The sequence below is a fragment of the Pinus tabuliformis genome, chromosome X, assembly GCF_031772625.1.
Source record: "Pinus tabuliformis cultivar Carrire ecotype Pingquan chromosome X, CPIR1, whole genome shotgun sequence".
Classification (NCBI taxonomy): Eukaryota; Viridiplantae; Streptophyta; class Pinopsida; order Pinales; family Pinaceae; genus Pinus; species Pinus tabuliformis.
Genome location: NC_142308.1, coordinates 1520387821 through 1520407280, shown reverse-complemented (window position 1 = coordinate 1520407280; position 19460 = coordinate 1520387821). Strand labels below are relative to the sequence as shown.

Sequence of the window (19460 nt, the reverse complement as noted above, 5' to 3'; positions counted from 1 at the left end):
TGCCATACATAGCTTCAAAATGACTCATTTTTATGGACGTTTGGTAGTTGTTTTTATAAGAAAATTATGCCAAATGTAGAAAATCCTACCATTTAGCTAGTATTTCCATGACATACAACCTCATCATGTCCTCTAAAATGTAATTGGTCCTCTGTGTTTGTCCATCTATTTGAGGATACTATGCAGTGCTATATTTTAGCTGAGTTCCCATGCCCCCAAACAACCCTCTCCAAAATTTAGAGGTGAATTTGGAATCCCTGTCTGACACTACCATATTGGGCACTCCATGTAGCCAAAAAATCTCTTTCATGAATATATTGGCAATTTGTGTTGTACCATAGGTGGACGTTATAGGCATGAAATGTACTACTTAATTAAGGTGTCTACCACCACCATAATAGAATCATACTACCTTTTCGTCCTTGGTAGTCCAGTGATTAAATCTAAGGATATTACTTCCCATTTCCATTTAGGGATAGGTAATTGACACAACAACTCAATGAGGTGTTGATGTTCTACCTTTACCTGATGATATTCAAAACACTTTGATACATATTCTGCCAGCTATTTTCTCATACCTTGCCAAAATAAATTATTTCTTAATGTTGTTATCATCTTTTGGTATCCAAGATGTCCGGTATATGGTTTATTATGATACTCATCTAGCATCATTTGTTTCAAGGTATTCACATTAGGAACAAACAACCTTTTTCTATAAATCAACAACTTTTCATAATTTTCAGCATAATCGGGGATGTCAATCTACTGCAATTTTTGTTGAATTTATAAGTATTTAGTATCCTAGGTATTTATTTTTTTAATTGTTTCATAAAATTTGTACTAGCACTGCTAACAAATATTCTCATTATAGCATATGCATGTCTCCTTAAATCATATGTTATTCTATTTTCTTTCCCTTTTATGTGTGTAATGTAAAACTCAAACTCACTGAGAAACACCATCCATCTAGCTTGTCGGGCATTAAGATATGATTGGATGAAAATATATTTCAAACTGATATGATCTATTACCATGATTAATTTCTTCCCTAAAATATAATGTCTCCACATCTTTAGGGAATATATTACAACAACTAATTCTAAATCATATATAGCATAATTTTTTTCATGTGTTTTTAACTTTCTAGACTCATTAGCTACCACTAAATTTTCTTGCATTGAAACTCCCCCTAACCCTTCCATATCGACATCGATGCAAACTGTAAAATCTTTATTTGGATATGCAATTTTTAGAATAGGGGCCATTGTCAGTAATTTTTTCAACTTATCAAAACTTTCTTGACATTTGATTGTACATTCAAATTTTGTTCCTTTCTTCTGTATGGATGTAATAGGATGTGCTAATTTATATAATCCCTCTATAAATATTTGGTAATATCCTTTGACCCCCATGAACCAATGGACGAAAAGCACATCCTTTGGTATGGTCCAATTTACCATGGTCCTAACCTTCTCAATGTCAACCACTAGTCCTTTACTTGAAATGAAGTAGCCCAAATATTGTACTATGTTTTTATAGAATTCACATTTTATAAACTTAGCATATAAATGATGTTCTCTTAGAGTTTGCAACACTAATATCAAGTGTTCGATGTGTTCTTCATCCTTAGAATACACTAGCATGTCGTATATAAACACCAGCACAAATTTATCCAGATACTTATTAAGTATGGTGTTCATCAAACACATAAAGGTTGTTGGGTCATTAGTAAGGCCAAATGGCAACAATACACACTCGTAGTGACCCTATCTAGTTCTAGAAGTTGTCTTGTAAATATATTCATCTTTGATTCCCAGCTAGTGATATCTAGTCCTTAAATCAACTTTTGAAAAAATGGTTTCCCCACTTACTTGATAAAACAAATCATCAATCTGGGCCAATGGATGTTTTTTTATTATTTTTAACTTGTTTAATTGTTGATAATCGATCCACAATCTAAATTTACCATCCTTCTCTTTGACCAACAACATAGGATCCCCCCATGGTGATACACTGGGTCTAATATAGACTTTGTCCAATAGTTCCTGTAACTACATTTTCTACTCCAAAAAAATTAGGTGTACTCATTTTGTAAGGCGCTCTAGATACTGGGGCTGAACCGAGTATGAAATCAATGGAATATATCTATATATATATATATATGCAAGGGGGTAAACATGGGATTTCCTTAAGAAAGTCATCTCAGAACTCTTTAATAACTAGCAGAGTCTCTAATTATGATTTTTCTATTTGTTGTTCACTTACTTCCAAATGAACCATAAATACTTGACACCCCTTCCATGCACTTTTCTTCATTTGTATTGTTGAAATTTTTCTAACTGGTGTGGGTTTTGGTATGCCTTGGATTATTTGCTTCATACAAGTCACTATTTTTTTAAACAGTTTATAATGCCCCCTGCTTTTTCAAGGATTCCATGCATATCAACATGTCATACAATCCTAAGGGAAGTATGTTTAGGTTCACTGCTATAAAATAACCTTTTAAGTGAAGATTGCATTGTCTTACTTGCCTGGTTACCCTTCTCTTAGTTCCAGGTGCTAACTGTACTAGCCATGTAGACCTATAATTTTTAGGTTTAAGTTTATATTTTTCAAAAAATTGTGGGTCAATGTAACTTAAAATAGCTCCCAGATCAATTAAAATAGAAACAAATTGGTTTAACAAAGTACCTTCAATATCAATCATTATCGATTCATGATATGCTTGTCTATCCTCCAATTCTATGCTTATTCTTGGAATATTCCTCGCAACATCATACATTGGGGTGGCTTCGTGGAAAAATTGGATACTTTGGATAGATCTAGGATTATGCGGGAAATCGATCAACAAATGAATCTCACCACACCCCCAACACTTCAGTGGTTCTTTTTATTCTCCCCCGCTACTCTTTTTACTACTCAACTCCACGGGTTTGGACCCAGTTTGAGATTGCGTCGTCTGATTTATATTTTCCTTGCTTAACATTTTCTGTTGATGGTCCTTCCCAAAAATTTTAGAATAGACATGTTTCTATCTTTTTTCCCTACTATAGATTTGGTTCTATAATTACCTTACCAAAATTTGGTGCCTTCACCTTTATCCTTAAATTGTTGATAACACAGTGTTTCCTTCCTTACCGCTTCATCCATTTTCTTAGGATTTTTAAACTCAATCCTTTCCTTATAAACAATAGGTAAGAAACTTACAAACGATTGCAACTTGGCTTTCTCTTCCTTGATATAAGGAATATACCACATTAAACTGGTGAAATTTTCCACTAACTCATCCATGATTAATTGTCTCATCCTTAACTCATGCAACTCCTTTCCACTATCATCATAATACCATTCACTTACATCTAGTAGGACTTAAACTATTTATGGAATTCCTCCCAAGATACTCTCTTTTATTCTAACAGATCCACACTTTTATCCTCTTCCAACCAGAGAGAAGATTTTCCTTGCAATTAATAAATGGCCAATCTGACCCTCAACTTACTCTCATATTCATAAACTTGAAAATATTTGATCATATTAAAAATTCATGCTTCTGCATCCTCCTCTTTATCCCCATAAAAAGTAGGGGGTTTGATTTTCCTAAATTCCCCTTGTGGCTCCACGTTTTTCTTCTTTTTTTGTGTTGTTGGACACATTCTATTTGGATCACCTCCACTTTCAGATTCCTCTGATTTTGTGTGCTTTTTATTTCTTTTCAATGCTTCTAGTTCTATTGTTCTATGGCTATATTTTTCATCTAGTCCCCTTATCATCCTTTCTTGCCCCTCACGAGACTTTAGAAGGTGTTCATTACTGCTCCTTAGATGTAGCACCTCTTGCTGCATATTTTTTATTACATCTATAAATTGAGAGGATATGGCCCAATTTCCTAACTTGACATATAATTATTCACCTTCAGTTATGGCTGGAGGGGGATCCTTTACCATTCTATTATAATGTGCGTCCCTTGAGTACCTATTACTCAACATAACCAATATTAGTGCTACATCACTTACATCAATCTTTCAATCCTACACAATTCTTTTTATTATTGTGGTGGTTCCTTCAAGTCTCAATTTGAATCTGGGATCTGATACCATTTTTTCACAAGTACACTTTTTTACACTATTATTATTTTTATATATTTTGTAATACTAATATCAGCCTTCCTAGTTCCCTTACCATGTATAAATATATAAAATAAAGGATATATCTATCTTAATCTGTAACATTTTATTTATAAAATGCATCACCTAATATTTTATCCTCGTTTTCAATTTCTTCTAAAGCTTAAGCTAAGGATGTTGGTGCCACTTTATGATAGTTTCAATTTCCTTTCTCCTCTTGGTTTCATTTTCCATTACCTTGCTAGATGGTAAGGAGGCCTAAACCTTTCCCATGGTCCACTTGATACATTAACCTAATCTAGATTTCCCTACATTGTATGGCTATGGTAGAATGCAATAATGGTAAGGGTTGTGTTAATTCTCACTCAAATGTACTCAATATATTAATAGTGTAGTAATAAACGAGTAGGTGGCCTGCATGGTATTTAACGTCTGGACAGAATCCTGAGTTGACACACAAACCCAGTCCACGTGAGTTTCACATGGGTTGTCAGTACTCCATGCATGAACGGTGGAGAGTTAACCTATCCATTGAATGGTGGATATCGAATCTAGGAAAACCTAACCCTAGCCATTCTCTAAGTATATGTTCGATTCATATGTTTCGCATAGTGGTTTGCATGATCCATGAGAATTCGTGGACATTGATTCTAGGGGTCGGCTTCTGGGTGAACCGCTCATACGATGGCGACGCCTCAACTCCTCTATTGTCAGGTAAAATATTTTGTTTTTTCGTTGTAGAAACTATTGATTTCTTGATTTTTCTAGTGATATATCTATTATTTCTTTTTCCACTCTCACCAATTTTGCTTATACTTCACATAGTGATCCATTCCTAATTCCCTTGCTCCAGCCCTGAGATTTACTAACTGGATTCTTTTCTTTTGTTGTTTCCAACGTTATTATTGCAATGCGCCACTTCCAAGTAGATGGTTTAGTGCACCCTCATCGCCAGGCGGTGCAACAATGCTCCAACATTTGGCCTATTTCAAGTACATCGCTTCACCATCAGGTAAAGTTTGTTTTTTTGTTGCCTAATCGAGTTGTAGTTACCATTTCAGTGATAGTTTGGGGTTTTCTTGCATAATTTGTTTTATTATCGACTTATTGTTTCTTGCCTCTATTACTAGTCATGGGATTTCGTCCAACTCGAATGCGTTCCTAATCAAAAGGCCTTATACTTTAAATTTCTGGGGTTTTCTTCACTATCAGAGTACCCACAAATTCACATGCCCATGGCTTTTCTTCCCTTCGTTGAGTCAGGGATAAATCCCCACACAAGTGTATATATATATACGGGTTTTCTTCACTATCAGAGTACCCCACAAATTCACATGCCCATGGCTTTTCTTCCCTTCGTTGAGTCAAGGATAAATCCCCACACAAGTATATATATATATATATATATATATAGCTTCCCCCTATTCTCATATATGTTTATTATTTTATTCCTCATTATTTGTTTCATATAGATCTCCCATCAGTGTTCCAAAGGCTATAGCAAGCCTACCCTGTTCCTTATAAAGGTAGTTCCATGATTTTGTTCTTGCTAGATATATATTTCCCTTTGAATTCTTATTCCATGTATCACGCTCCCCTAATGATATGCTTTTACTTCTCTACAGGTGTGTATGCATATAATATTCCTATATTTCTGCCTCATGGAGGGTCAACCCCGCAACCGCTAACTGACAGCTACACTGTCACAGGTTGGTTCCTTCTTTTTTTTAGCGCTGAGATTCCATGCTCTCGATGTCTATTGCGAGAGTCAGAGATTGGGCATCTAGTATATATCGAGGGACTGCAAGTTAGTTCAATGGTCAATGTGGGTTCTTTAAACTATAGAATATGTAGATTTATCGTTTTTATGGTTAAGTGAGATCGGCTCACTTCACGCTTACTATGCACGATGTAATGTTCTCTTTCCTATATGAACTTGACCTTCAGGGTTTGTAAGTAGTTTTTGGTTCTAAGTATGTATTTTATAATTTAAATTATAATATCGCCACTCACTGGAACTTTCATTTCCATTTAGTCTATTCCTTCTGTGTTCGAATCTCTTGTTCATTATTGATCTTCAGAATGGAGTTTGTGTAAGACTGTATATTTAATTTAGTTATGATTTTGAAGAAGTACTATAAATCTCTCTAATTTGTTCTTATGAAATTTTATGTTACTATAATGAACGTGTAATGAACATACTACTGTTAATTTCGCATACTTGTCTGAATAGTGTAGATATATAATAAATGCTGTAGTCAGTTTCATTTTCTTTTGAATTGAACCTAGGTTAGAATAATTTCCTAATTGGATGCTACATTCAATGTAGAACAAGTGGAAGAGGTTAACAGCATTCTATGCTAAGCAGTGTGGTTCTGTACCTCTAGACTTTACTTCTTATAATTCATGTATTGGGACAACCAACTTAGATGATAGTGTGAGAGTGTTCAATCTGGATTTTACGATCCTAAGATACATATCTTTCCTAAACTCGTTAACATTTCTAGCAGGGCTCCCTCAGCATCTAGATCCTGTTCATCCAATTTTATATAACATTTTCTTTCTTTAATTTGTACGACGAATTAAGGTTCTCATTATCATTTTAGAGAAGATTTTGTACAAACGATTTCTTATAATACTAAGGTTATTTTATTTTTATTTTTTTAAATATAAATCATTCTAGATATACAGATCATTTGCTTGATCAACCAATGCAAATATTACTTCTACTTTCTACAAGATCTTATAAGTTTCTATGTGTATTTCTCCGTGTTAGTAGCTAAATTTCACTATGGATTTCAAATCTTCGAGTTAGCTATTATATCGTTCACACAGTTAGATCAATTTAATTCCCGCAATTTTTCCTTCAATCTCCTCACAAGCTCAGATATAAGATTTCATTAATATTAGTAATAAAATATAATTCCATTTCTCTGCACAAAAAGTATACCATTCACAAGAAATATTTGGTAAAATATTCAAATAATTAAATGTATACAGGTTTATATACTATAATATGACTCAGTACATAGTATAAAATATGTACCATTCATAAGAAATATTTCGTAAAATATTCACATAATTTAATCATATAGATATTTATATACCAAAATATGATCTGATATTCAACACAGAATTTATACCATTCACAAAAAAATATTGGGTTAAAATATTCACAAAATTTAAATCTGCACAAATTTCCTAACCAGAATCGCTAGAGAAATTGCACTGGGTGAGCACATTATTCACCCAACCATGAACTGCACCACGAGTACCCAAGCTTGAACTGCGCCACGAGTTCCCCCAAGATGAGACTAGTTTCCATTAATATCATCAACCCCTTTGATTCCACGAGTTCCCCAAGATGAGACTAGTTTCCATTAATATCATCATCCCTTTAGTAGTTATTTTATACTCTTTCTTCCCTAACATATTTTTCTCATTTTTCTCAGTGATGTCTCGCTTTTGTGGTTCTAAAATTCCACCTGTCTAGGCTTTTCCGTTAACACCTGTTTTTCTCTTCTACAGTACTTTATTCTAATCCATACTTATCATTTTTCAATAACTAAAAAATTTAATGTATATTTTTCTCTTATACATTAAATCTTATTTAAGAATTCTTTATTTAAGAATTCTTATTATAGAAAATTTATCTGAATCTCATCCATTAATGAGATTTTTTTTCCTTTAACAAGAATCTCTTACCTAAGTGTCCTATTCTCAAGCAACTCCAGCCCTTTTATTTATTAATAAAATTTACTTTGTGCATAAGTATTTTACTGTATTTCATGCACTTAAACAGAAATACACTTAAACAAATCATGGCTTTTCTGTCATCCACCGTAACATAATTCAGTCTAAATAAAAAACAAGGACAATTACTTTAGAAAGGTAGTAAATATTTTCCCTTATTTAAAACATGCTTTTCACAATAAATTTGTTAGCTACAATTTTGGAAATTTAATTTAAACAAAATATTTCATCGTTGATAATAACTACACAGGAAAATTTGACTCAAGGCACATAAAATATTAATAAAAAATTGACTTAAAAACAAAGAAAAACACTTTAAAAATTTAAATTTAACAATGTAATTAATAACAATTTACTTCTTACCCGGATGCGGGTGCCTTAATGCACTGTTAATGCTCGAGCACGCGACGCCGACATCTGGCAAGTCCGCGGGTTTGTTTGGCGATTTGTGGCAGGATATTTACTGGCATTACAGCAGGTAAGTAAGGCGGTTCGTGTTAGGACATCTACTCGTATTTATGATGCATTGGGTTCAAGGCAAGCAGGGAAGGAATTTTAGGATGGTGAGCTTATTTCGCAGTTCATATGCTCTGGCCGCTTGAGACAATTGCAGAGTCGCTCGGGTGTATTCAGGCAGGGACATTCTCTGGTGGTTATGTCCTCAGAACTTCGGCGCAGGGCAAAGCACTTGGAAGCCTCCATGGTTTTACAATTGCACGAACTTAGCCAGCTTCAGGTACTTGGCTTTGCTTCTTTTAGTAGATATCTGGTATAGTCAGTCAGTTTTCCTCTGGCCCATCTCTGTAAGTGGTCTCATTTTGGTCTTTGTTGAAGGAGTCTGGGTAGGGTGTTCGATTCAGTCAGTCAGGGCGGGGCTATATCTCGTGGTCGGTTTCATACTCTGTGTTGGGTTTTCCATTGGGGTCTCCATTTCAGGGGTCTGTTTACTCCAGTTTCTTTCAAACAGTAGCGGGCCGTCTCTTTCTCTCCCTCAATCCTTTAGCACTTTCAATTTGTCAATATTTTCTGCAATGGTTCGGCCTCGTGGTATTTCACGCCGGGGCAATTATTCAGCAGCTCGTGGAGGTTTTCGGGGTCATGGTGGCTCTGGTCCACGGCGTATTTCCCCGTTAGCCTCTGTCTCGCCGGCCTCACCGCCTTCAGACCACTCAGGTCCGTCCCTTAACAATTATTTTCACTCATCCCGCTTCAAATTTAAAAGTAGGCTCAACAAGCCAATTATCTCTGCTATCATTACAGTCATCTTCTCAGAGGAAGAAGATGAGCTCACAGGTTCTGTTGAAACCTCCAAGGAAAGATCTCTCTCTCCAAATTCCAGTGACTCTCAAGGCAGCAGGGCGGGTGATGTACTCAATAATCCCGTTGTGTTGCAGGAAGAAGCGCAGCAAGATGATTCTCGCCATCAGCAAGAATCTTCTCATAAGGAAATCATTGCCTGTGCGTCGGCGCAATTCTCTGGCAGCGTTCTGCACCTTGTGACTCCTCCAGGCTGCAACATGATGGAAGTAGAAGAAAATGTGATGGTTCATTGGGTCATCTCTCCCAGCAAGGCAAATGAAAATGATACAGACTTGCCACCTCAGGATTAACTTCCTCAGCCTCAAGAAGTCATCTCAGGATTGCTAGTTTTTTGGATGTACTTCTCAGTGGGTATGATTTTGATATTATCTGTATGGCTTTTTATCATCTTCCAGGTTATGATTTTGGCTTTCTAGCTTTTTGTAATAGCCGCATAGCACTGCATTTTGTAATAGGGCGGCTCACAACAAAGTGTCGATACGCTCTGGCTATATTGAGTTTTGGGTCTATGTTTCTCATCTTTGTAAACAGAAGGCAAGATGATAGCTGCAATAGTTTTTTTGACAGAGGGTAGGCTATGGCCCCCTCAGAGGTTAAGACCTCTCTGTAAATATTTTTCCTTTTATTATTAATAGATTAGTCTTTACTTAAAAAAAAAAATAACAATTTACTTCTTAATGCAATCTACAATATTTATATGTTCAAGGACTATATTTGCGTCTAATATACGAAATTTGTTCGGTCCAACTTTAATTTAGAAAATCTATAAAAATTAGAGTCGTTGATTGATTCAAGATAGAAACATTTTTTTGTTTCTACCCCTTTGTAGTGTCTAACTACTTCCCAATGGTTTCTTGTCAGCTCGAGTTAAGTCTTACCTTAGTAGTCCTTAACAATTTCCATAAATAGTTAATTACATAATTTTATCACACATTTTTCTTTAAAGATAAAATTAAAATATTTATACCATCAATTATTTCCCAATTGTATATATATATATTATAACCCAAAAATATAATTTCATAAATTTCTAAATTAAATATAATTTCATAAATTTCTAAATTAAATAAGAAAATGAGGTCTCAATTTATTTGACCTAGACATTATATCTAATTGAAGATAAAAAAACAAGGTGGATCTATATTAGCATATTTATAGAAAGAATTTGGTGATCCTATTTCAAAGTGGATGACAATAATGATGGTGTGTTATTAGAAATAAAGAAAGAACACTCAAATGTTAGTGAATCCCACTATATTCAGCCACAAGAGAATGATAGTTTAGTGAATCTAGCAATCGAGTTTGTTGTTTTGATGAATCTAGTTTGTTGTTTTCATGAAAATGAAGTTGACATTGGAGTAACCAGTGTTATGCTGAATCCATCAATTAAAATTATAGATGTTAACTTTGATGAAGAACAATAAGCCAATGTGAGTGGTTGCATATTATGCAACAGAAAACTCTCATTGATACGATATTATTTTCTAAGAAAATCCTGCTTGTTTCTGGAAGCCGATTGAAATGCAACCTCTTTGTAGATGTAGACATTAGTAAAGAAGTGGAAGAGATAGAGGCAAAGAAGGAAGTGCATGAGGAGAAAGTTCTCATTTCATAGTAGAACTAATATAATCGATATGGTTATGAACATGTTTTTAGGCTTAACATTGATAACTAATGTGCAAATGTTAGAGGAACCAACAACTTTTGAGGAAGAATTAAAGTTCCTTGAAGCATGGCTTGCAACAACATATTTTGAGGAAGTTTCTATAGAATTGCAACAATGAATGTTGAAGACAACATGGACATTGTAGAAAAAGGAAAGTGTTAATGAAATGTCTAGGTATTGGAGACCTGAAGAAATAAAATTTTATTCTCATCTTATGTTGCAGCAAATTCATGATAAAAAAATTGACAGTGAAAAGCAAACCATTAAAGATGACATGTGGCAACAATCCACATACAAGCATATTTTTGAAGAGGTAGAGGACATGCATGGACACATGGAAGAGCTACAATAGTAAATGAACAAACTAGCATATTTTGAAGAAGTAGAGTACATGCATGGACACATGGAAGAGCTATAATAGCAAATCAACAAACTAGAATTTGAAGCCTACAACAAAAGACAAATCTGAAGCAATTCAAAGGATACAAAATCTAAAAAAATAAAATAATAAAAATAAAATTGAGTCATTATAATTCTTGCTAAAACTTATTAGACTAATACACATCTTAGTTTAAATTTCTGTAATTGTAATTAAAGAGAGTTTTAGGGAAAATAATTCCAACCATAAGTTAATTGTCTTCTCAGTATCAAACAATTTTAGTTTATTCTAATTAATTCAGTTATAATTAAGTTCCCATACATTTATTAATTACTGATATCTCTTATATATCTATTTAATTGTTTGAAAATAATAATAAAAATACTTAAACTCGAGACACTTTCAATCTATTTCGGATAGATTGCATACCTTATATAAAATCACATTGATGATAAAATATAGAATCGATGGTTATTTGCCCTGCTCTTATTAACCAATATGATCCACATCTTTATTAAGATATTACATGTACGCTAAAACAGCGCTGAGAGTCAATCTCAAAATCAATAGTTTTGTAATAATCATTAGTTTAGTTAGCTTTCAAAAAGATTACAAAATCATTATTTATAAAATTAATATAATCATATTATTAAAAATATTTAATCATTAATCATTTAAGACAGACAATTTGTTATCAATGTAAAAATTAATTTATTATCAATATAAAGATTAATTATAATTTATTATTATAACAATAATTTTTATATTAAAATTTAAAATATTTATTTTACAGATTATAATTAAAATATTATATATTAAATGATACATTAAAAAATAACTTCACAAATTTCCAACGAAATTAAATCTTTCAAATCAATAAAATCTTACACAACCATTAAACACTATTTATTTCTTTGAGTTTGGATAGTTTACTAATGAAAAGCACATTTCACATTTTTGTACCTATTTGTTTTCCCTTTATTTAAAACATGGTTTTCACAATAAATTTGTTAACTGTAATTTTGGCCATTTATTTTAAACAAAAGATTTCGTCGCTGACGATAACAACAAAGTCAAATTTGACTCAAAACCCAAAATATATAAATAAAAATATGAACTTATAAATATTTCGAAAAAACGCTTTTAAAATTTTAAATATATCAATGCGATTATTAAAATTTTACCCCTGAATGCACTTTACAATTTTTTTGAACGAGAACTATATTTGCGTCCTATATAAGAATTTGGTCGTTTAAAAAATCTACAAAAAAATATAGCCGTTGATCGTTTCAAGATTGAAGCATTTTTAACCTGGATGTTGGAGCGATTGTAATCAGAAAGGAAATCTTGGTTAAAGGTATTCAGAAATGGATCTCATTGCAGGAACATAGGTTTTTGGTATTGGTAAGATGGATGCCATTTTATCATATTAGAATCGTCTCGGTCGATATATCATTGCATGGATAAAAATTTTTCCAGCAATGGTTAAAGTTATAAATCTATAACAAAAATTCATCGTTGTGCAGGGCACGCAGTTTTACAACTCCGACGAGGCTGTTCAAACAGTGGCACTTGAATTTATAGTACAGTTTAAAGCAGAGAACTAAGGAGAAGTTGTTAAGCTCCATTGATTTTTCACAAAAGCTACCTTGATTTATGGAATTGCAGCATTTCTTAACTTATGGAAACCAACTGCAGTAGTTTCCTTAAGTTAAGAAAATCAACTGCAATTACTAAATTTATAATTGGGAGCTACTAAAGTGGTCCATCACTTTGATCTGATCTCTACCTTGATTTGTGGTTTTTCTAACACATAGCTTTTAGAAGCTTGATGGAAGCTTAGCTATATGTTCATCTGTTTTGTCCCCAAGCTCATATCTCAATCCCCTTCAGTTCTACACCATCTAGCTGAGATATCAGAGCTTGGAAGCGCCTTCAGAATTCTTGTGTTCTTTTTCTTTTGCTTGGATTGAAGCTGGAGTGCAGAAGAAGTAGCAGGCAAGTGGACTGTGGCCTTCATCAAAACATCACCAATGGCTGGAGGTAACTCGTATCCCTGGGTATTAAGTTTCAGTGATTCTTTTCAGTTCTTTCCGCATGCAGAATCGCTGTTTAAGTTTATTAGTTTTCTAACAGTTGGTATCAGAGCCCTTTTATCTCTGCCTTGCTGTGTGTTGGCCAAGAAACTTTGTCATGCATGCGTTATTGTTTTCATTTCCATTTGTTTGACTGGCATGCCCTCCACTTGACTAAATATAAAAGCAAAAGCAAAATATTACTGCCGTGGGAAGCTTAGGGAACAATTCGTTGGCACTCACGTATAGTTTCATCTATGTTTGATCGTTTTTAACCTCTCAAGCTTGAGATTACCAAGAGGTATAACTATCTCTCGTTTATGGGAGAGTAATACAACATAACCTCCATTATTTGCCGTAAATGTCACCTCTATCATTTGCTGTGAGCGCAGCTAAACAAAAGGAAACTTAACATCAATGTATGTTCGTAATCATGGCATCATACACTGGTCATCGCTTCATTAAGCTTTTCAAGCTGGCTTTCCCCTGGAAGAGTTGTGGCCTGCACAAAATCAGCTTATTTCATATTTAATGGCCAAGAGATTTCTGTAATTACAAAATCTTTTAGAGAAAAAGAGATTTCCGTATTACAAAACCTGAAATTTAAAGACAAATTAATCATATAGTAACACTAACCATATACACAAATGGATGGGCTCTTCCTCCAACTCCAAACCTTGTAACTCGGTGTTGCTTCAGTAGTCTGCGGCAAGAATTAAGGCACTCATGCTTTCTTAGAAAGTATATTTTTGAAGCATAATATAGAAACTCTTCTGTAGCACGAAGTCCTTTGGGGAATGTGATGAGGATTGAGCTTACATTCTTAGAGCCTTACTGGTGTCGGGGAAGTTGCCGAATATTTGACGAATAGACATCTCGGAGCAAAAGCTTTGGTCAGTAAGAAACTTTTGGATGGCTATGCAACGGATTTCAAGTCTTGTTCCAATGCAGCTTTTTCCTCTTACTTTCTTTGCCTTCCGCTTATCGCAATGCTGTGCCACCGTCGTGGTCGTCGTTATTGGAGCTTTCACAGGTCTGGAAAAGTTATTATATGGTGATAAAAGTTTTTATTTATTTATTATTTTTTAAACCCCATGGCTCGGCTTCAATATCCTTATCCAAGAGATCCTGACGAGACCACACGATTTCAAAGTCACATGGTCCAGTCATCCTTACCAGGATTACAGTCATGTTCAGCTGAAACAGATACACAATTGTGTGTATTTGTCGTTCGATTCCATTGTGGAACTGTATATATCCACACGCACCGTGACTCGGTTTACTCTTTCGCTTTAAATTTCTGCTACCTTTGATTTCCTAGGAGTTAGCCAACAAAGCAGACCATTTGTGTTGTGTGGTGATCTTATTTTGACACATTGTCTGTGGGGAGCAATCCTGAAAAAGTGTTGCATAAGCGATCTGCAATTTTGAGATTTGAATTCTCATCTGTAGAATTCGGCTCTGCAGATCATCAGTTTCTTTAATTTGTTTTTGTCTGTGTTAATATTGGGTTGTCACATTTCTCTGGATTTAGCCGCGATAATGAAGTATGGGGAGAATTTGGAGAATGACATGGATGGTTCCAAGCAGCCATTCCTGCAGAAATCAATGCCAGAGAAAAGTAGGAGCACCCATGGAGTTTTTGCGATGTTTAGAGGGAGTACTGCTATTGCTATTTTGTGTACACTGATAGTAGCCATGGGTCCTCTGCAGTTTGGATTCACAGTAAGTATGGTGAAATAAATGATATTGGCTTTTCTCACGATTTTCCTGGGAGTTTCTGTCCCCCAGAATGGGCTAGCTATAATGTTAATGGAATAAATACATGGTGCGATGAAGTTAGATCTTCTCAGTCTTGAAGAGTTTCTATGCCTAACAGGACTGATTAGTGCGTGTGTATATATATTTGTAATGAGACTGGCTTTTCTCAGCGTTAAGAGTTCCTATGCCCAAATAGGCTAATTACTGCATTCACATACAGCGTAATTACATTGATCCTTCTTAGCATACATATTAAAGTTTCTCTTGACAAGCTATTGGATCTGATCGCAGATGGGCCTGCGTGGCTGTTATTTATTTCCAATACTCCCATGAATGGATTTTAGGTCATGTCTATGACAATGCAGTGCTCATTTGTTTTACTTGTTGTAGACTGCAGGTTCCTTTTGATAGACAGAAGGCCATAATATATATAAAATAAAATTTCAAATTTGCAGTTTTGTTTGCAAATTGTTTAGAGCCCATTTTTGTAATTAATTTAAGAATTAGTCTTAAATAAATTATGGGACAGTTAGATTGAGGAATGTAAATTTAATTTTAATTTTATTTATCTTGTGAGCAAAAGTAGCTTGTTTGCTGGTCAATTTTTGTTGTTTTATAAACTTAAGGACGGAGCCTGAAGTCAAGCCAGCTAGTCTTCGAACTGCATTTGCATAGCAAGTGCAAAGTAGATCAAAGCTGATTCAGTCAATCTCCGGGTTAAGTTTATAAATTGAACAATCAATTTGTAGTCATTTTCAGTAATGCTGACTGCTTTTGATTTTGCTGGAGAATTATTACAGTTTTATGGAGTTTATTAAAATGTCATTTTGACTTACTCTTTTCAGTAAACATTATTTTTCTCTCTGGTTAAGTTTTGTTTATGCAACAAAATAATGTCTAGTGATCCATATGATTTTAATTAATTAGAGAATAGCCACAGCATCTTTAATTAAATAAAATTATATATTGATTGGCAAGATCACATAAACATTATTTAGACATTAAATTGTAATTAATTACACTGAATATAATAAATTTTATCCCACATGAATTTTTATTATATTTATGTAATTAATTAGGATAAAATTTCATAACCTACCCACAGGAGTTATGAATTAATAAGTTTTATCATAAAGTTTTATTGAATCTGTTTGAATTAAAAATTTAGCCCACAGGCAATTTTTATGTCATTTGATTCAATTCTTTTTAGCATGTTTTACATTGGTAAAACGTGAAAGTTTATAAAGTTTTATTGAATCTGCTTGAATTGAAAATTTAGCCCACAGGCAATTTTCATGTCATTTGATTCAATTCTTTTTAGCATGTTTTACATTGGTAAAACATGAAAGTTCATAAAGTTTTATTGAATCTGCTTGAATTAAAAATTTAGCCCACATGCAATTTTTATGTCATTTGATTCAATTCTTTTTAGCATGTTTTACATTGGTAAAACATGAAAGTTCATAAAGTTTTATTGAATCTGTTTGAATTGAAAATTTAGCCCACAGGCAATTTTCATGTCATTTGATTCAATTCTTTTTACCATGTTTTACATTGGTAGAACATGAAAGTTTATTAAGCCTCAACATAAGCATGTGATTCTTTATTTTGATGCAGTAGTACAACCTGCAAATTTCTCTGAAATTCGTTCTAACATTCCCGAACTTGAGGAAGTAATCTCGTTTGTTTGTTATGAATCTAATATGGTTAATGTTAATATTAACACATGGTGGATTGATTCTGGATCAACAATTCACATTTCGAATTCCTTGCAAAGGTTTGCAAAACCTAAGGAAGCCAGTAGGAAGTGAGCGAAGCATCTTATCAGGAAACAAGATGGGCTCGCATGTGGAAGCTATAAGAACATGTTATTTAACTTTAAGTAGTGGCTTTGTTTTGGAGTTAAAAAAGACCTTTTACGTTCCAAGTTTTTCTAGAAACTTGATTTCAGTTTCAAGGCTTGTACCTTTTGGATATTCCTTAAACTTTTCAGAAAAATCTTTCAGACTATTCTATAAATCTGATTATGTTGGGAATGGTATTTTGTCTAATGGTCTTTACTGCATTAATTTACAAAACAACGTCACATATGATTCAATGCATGTTCACACTGGGACTAAAAGATGTGTTGTTAATGAAGATTCCTCTAAATTATGGCACCGGAGACTAGGTCATATCTCCATAGATAGAATTAAAAGATTTGTAAATGAAGGAATACTTAATACTCTAGATTTTACTGATCTTGAGACTTGTGTGGATTGCATAAAGGGAAAGCAGACCAACAAGTCAAAGAAAGGTGCCAATAGGAGTTCAGACATATTAGAAATCATACATACTTACAGATTTTATTGTCCATCTCACAGCACTAGGATTGTGGAATCAGGAAATGCAAAGTTTCTTGAGAATGACTTGATCAGTGGGAGCGATCAAACCAGAAACATAGTTTCTGAGAAAGATCATTCAGAATCTCAACCTTCCACTTCAAGTGAAAGATTGGTTATTATTCATAGCACCCCTCAAGTACAAACTGGTGTTGAACAACCAATTGTTGAAGTTCCACAAGCTGCTGACGATATTCCAGTAGATCAAGGAGTTCAAGAGTTTCCAAGAACTTTTGAACAACAAGTTGAACCACATACTTCTCAGGAAGATGATGGTACAACATTAAGAAGATCTACTAGACCTAAGAGATCAACAATTCCTAATGTATGCTCAAGTCTGCACAAGACCTGACATTGCATTTGTTGTGGGAATGTTGGGACGATATCAGAGTGATCCAGGTTTAGACCACTGGAGAGCTGCAAAGAAAGTAATGAGGTACCTTCAAGGGACCAAAGACTACATGCTTATGTATATCCTATTTTGAGGCTGCTTTACATGGTGTATGGCTTAAGAATTTCATTTCTGGGCTTAGAATTATGGATTCTATCTCTAAGACATTGAGAATATATTGTGATAATTGAGCAGCTGATTTTATGGCTAAAAATGTGGGAGTCGAAATAAACACATCGACATTAAGTATTTAGCTATAAGGGAACGTGTTAAAGAAAAGAAAGTGGTCATTGAGCACGTCAGCACTGAGTTAATGATCACTGATCCTTTGACTAAGGGCATGCCACCGTTTAAATTCAAGGATCATGTATTGAATATGGGCCTTGGTTCCATTATGCAGTTTTTCATTGTATGGACAATGTTAATGAACTTCTTAATTATTGTGATGTTTTTTATCATATTTATGTGCACTTTAAGTTGATTTGAGAAAATTCATTTAAGAAGGACCAAGAATAAACATCAGGTTTATTCATTAAGAAATTGTTGCCACATAAATTATAATAAGAATAAATGCATAGTAATACATGGAAGATAATACTCGTCATAAGAGGACTTATCGCCATGATTCATGTATCTATTACTTAATACAGATTGTCAATGGTTTTTGAGACATTAAGTTTGGAAGTATGGACCAAGTGGGAGAATGTTAAGCTCCATTGATTTTGCACAAAAGCTACCTTGATTTATGGAATTGCAGCTTTTCTTAACTTATGGAAACCAACTGCAGTAGTTTCCTTAAGTTAAGAAAATCAACTGCAATTACTAAATTTATAATTGGGAGCTACTAAAGTGGTCCATCACTTTGATCTGATCTCTACCTTGATTTGTGGTTTTTCTAACACATAGCTTTTAGAAGCTTGATGGAAGCTTAGCTATATATTCATCTGTTTGGTCCCCAAGCTCATATCTCAATCCCCTTCAGTTCTACACCATCTAGCTGAGATATCAGAGCTTGGAAGTGCCTTCAGAATTCTTGTGTTCTTTTTCTTTTGCTTGGATTGAAGCTGGAGTGCAGAAGAAGTAGCAGGCAAGTGGACTGTGGCCTTCATCAAAACATCACCAATGGCTGGAGGTAACTCGTATCCCTGGGTATTAAGTTTCAGTGATTCTTTTCAGTTCTTTCCGCATGCAGAATCGTTTTTTAAGTTTATTAGTTTTCTAACAGAAGTAGAAGGAAGCAGAAGGCCTTCACGATGGAACATTGCCATGGAGTCCAGTGAAAGAGACCGTCTGTTGGTGGCCGGTTCAATTATGACCGTGACCCTCGGTTCAATGGGCGTTGTTTTACTGGCAATAGCCATTATCGATTTGCGTAGTTCTGTCCGTGTTAATAAGTTGATGTTAGCCTTAACAACCCCTCTGATATTCCTTTTTTACGTAATGGTGAGGACGGTACTGAGTTATGTCTACCTCTCTTTACTTCATCAGCGCACTGCAATTGGATATCATGCCAGATGTACGGACAGTAGATGAAAATAGTTTGACTCAGCGTAGGATTTATGTTTACGTCATTGTGTAAGAAGTTAAGTTTTATATTGTTATTCCTTTGT

At 34.2% G+C, this 19460-nt stretch overlaps 1 long non-coding RNA gene across 1 annotated transcript; it reads left to right on the top strand.

Annotated features, from left to right (window-relative positions):
• Nucleotides 1–5056: 5056 nt before the first annotated feature.
• On the top strand, nucleotides 5057–6152 carry LOC149145834 (uncharacterized). The gene is made up of 2 exons (XR_016264201.1): nucleotides 5057–5136; nucleotides 5750–6152. It is a non-coding gene; the product is annotated as an uncharacterized LOC149145834 (long non-coding RNA).
• The last annotated feature ends 13308 nt before the right edge of the window (nucleotides 6153–19460 follow it).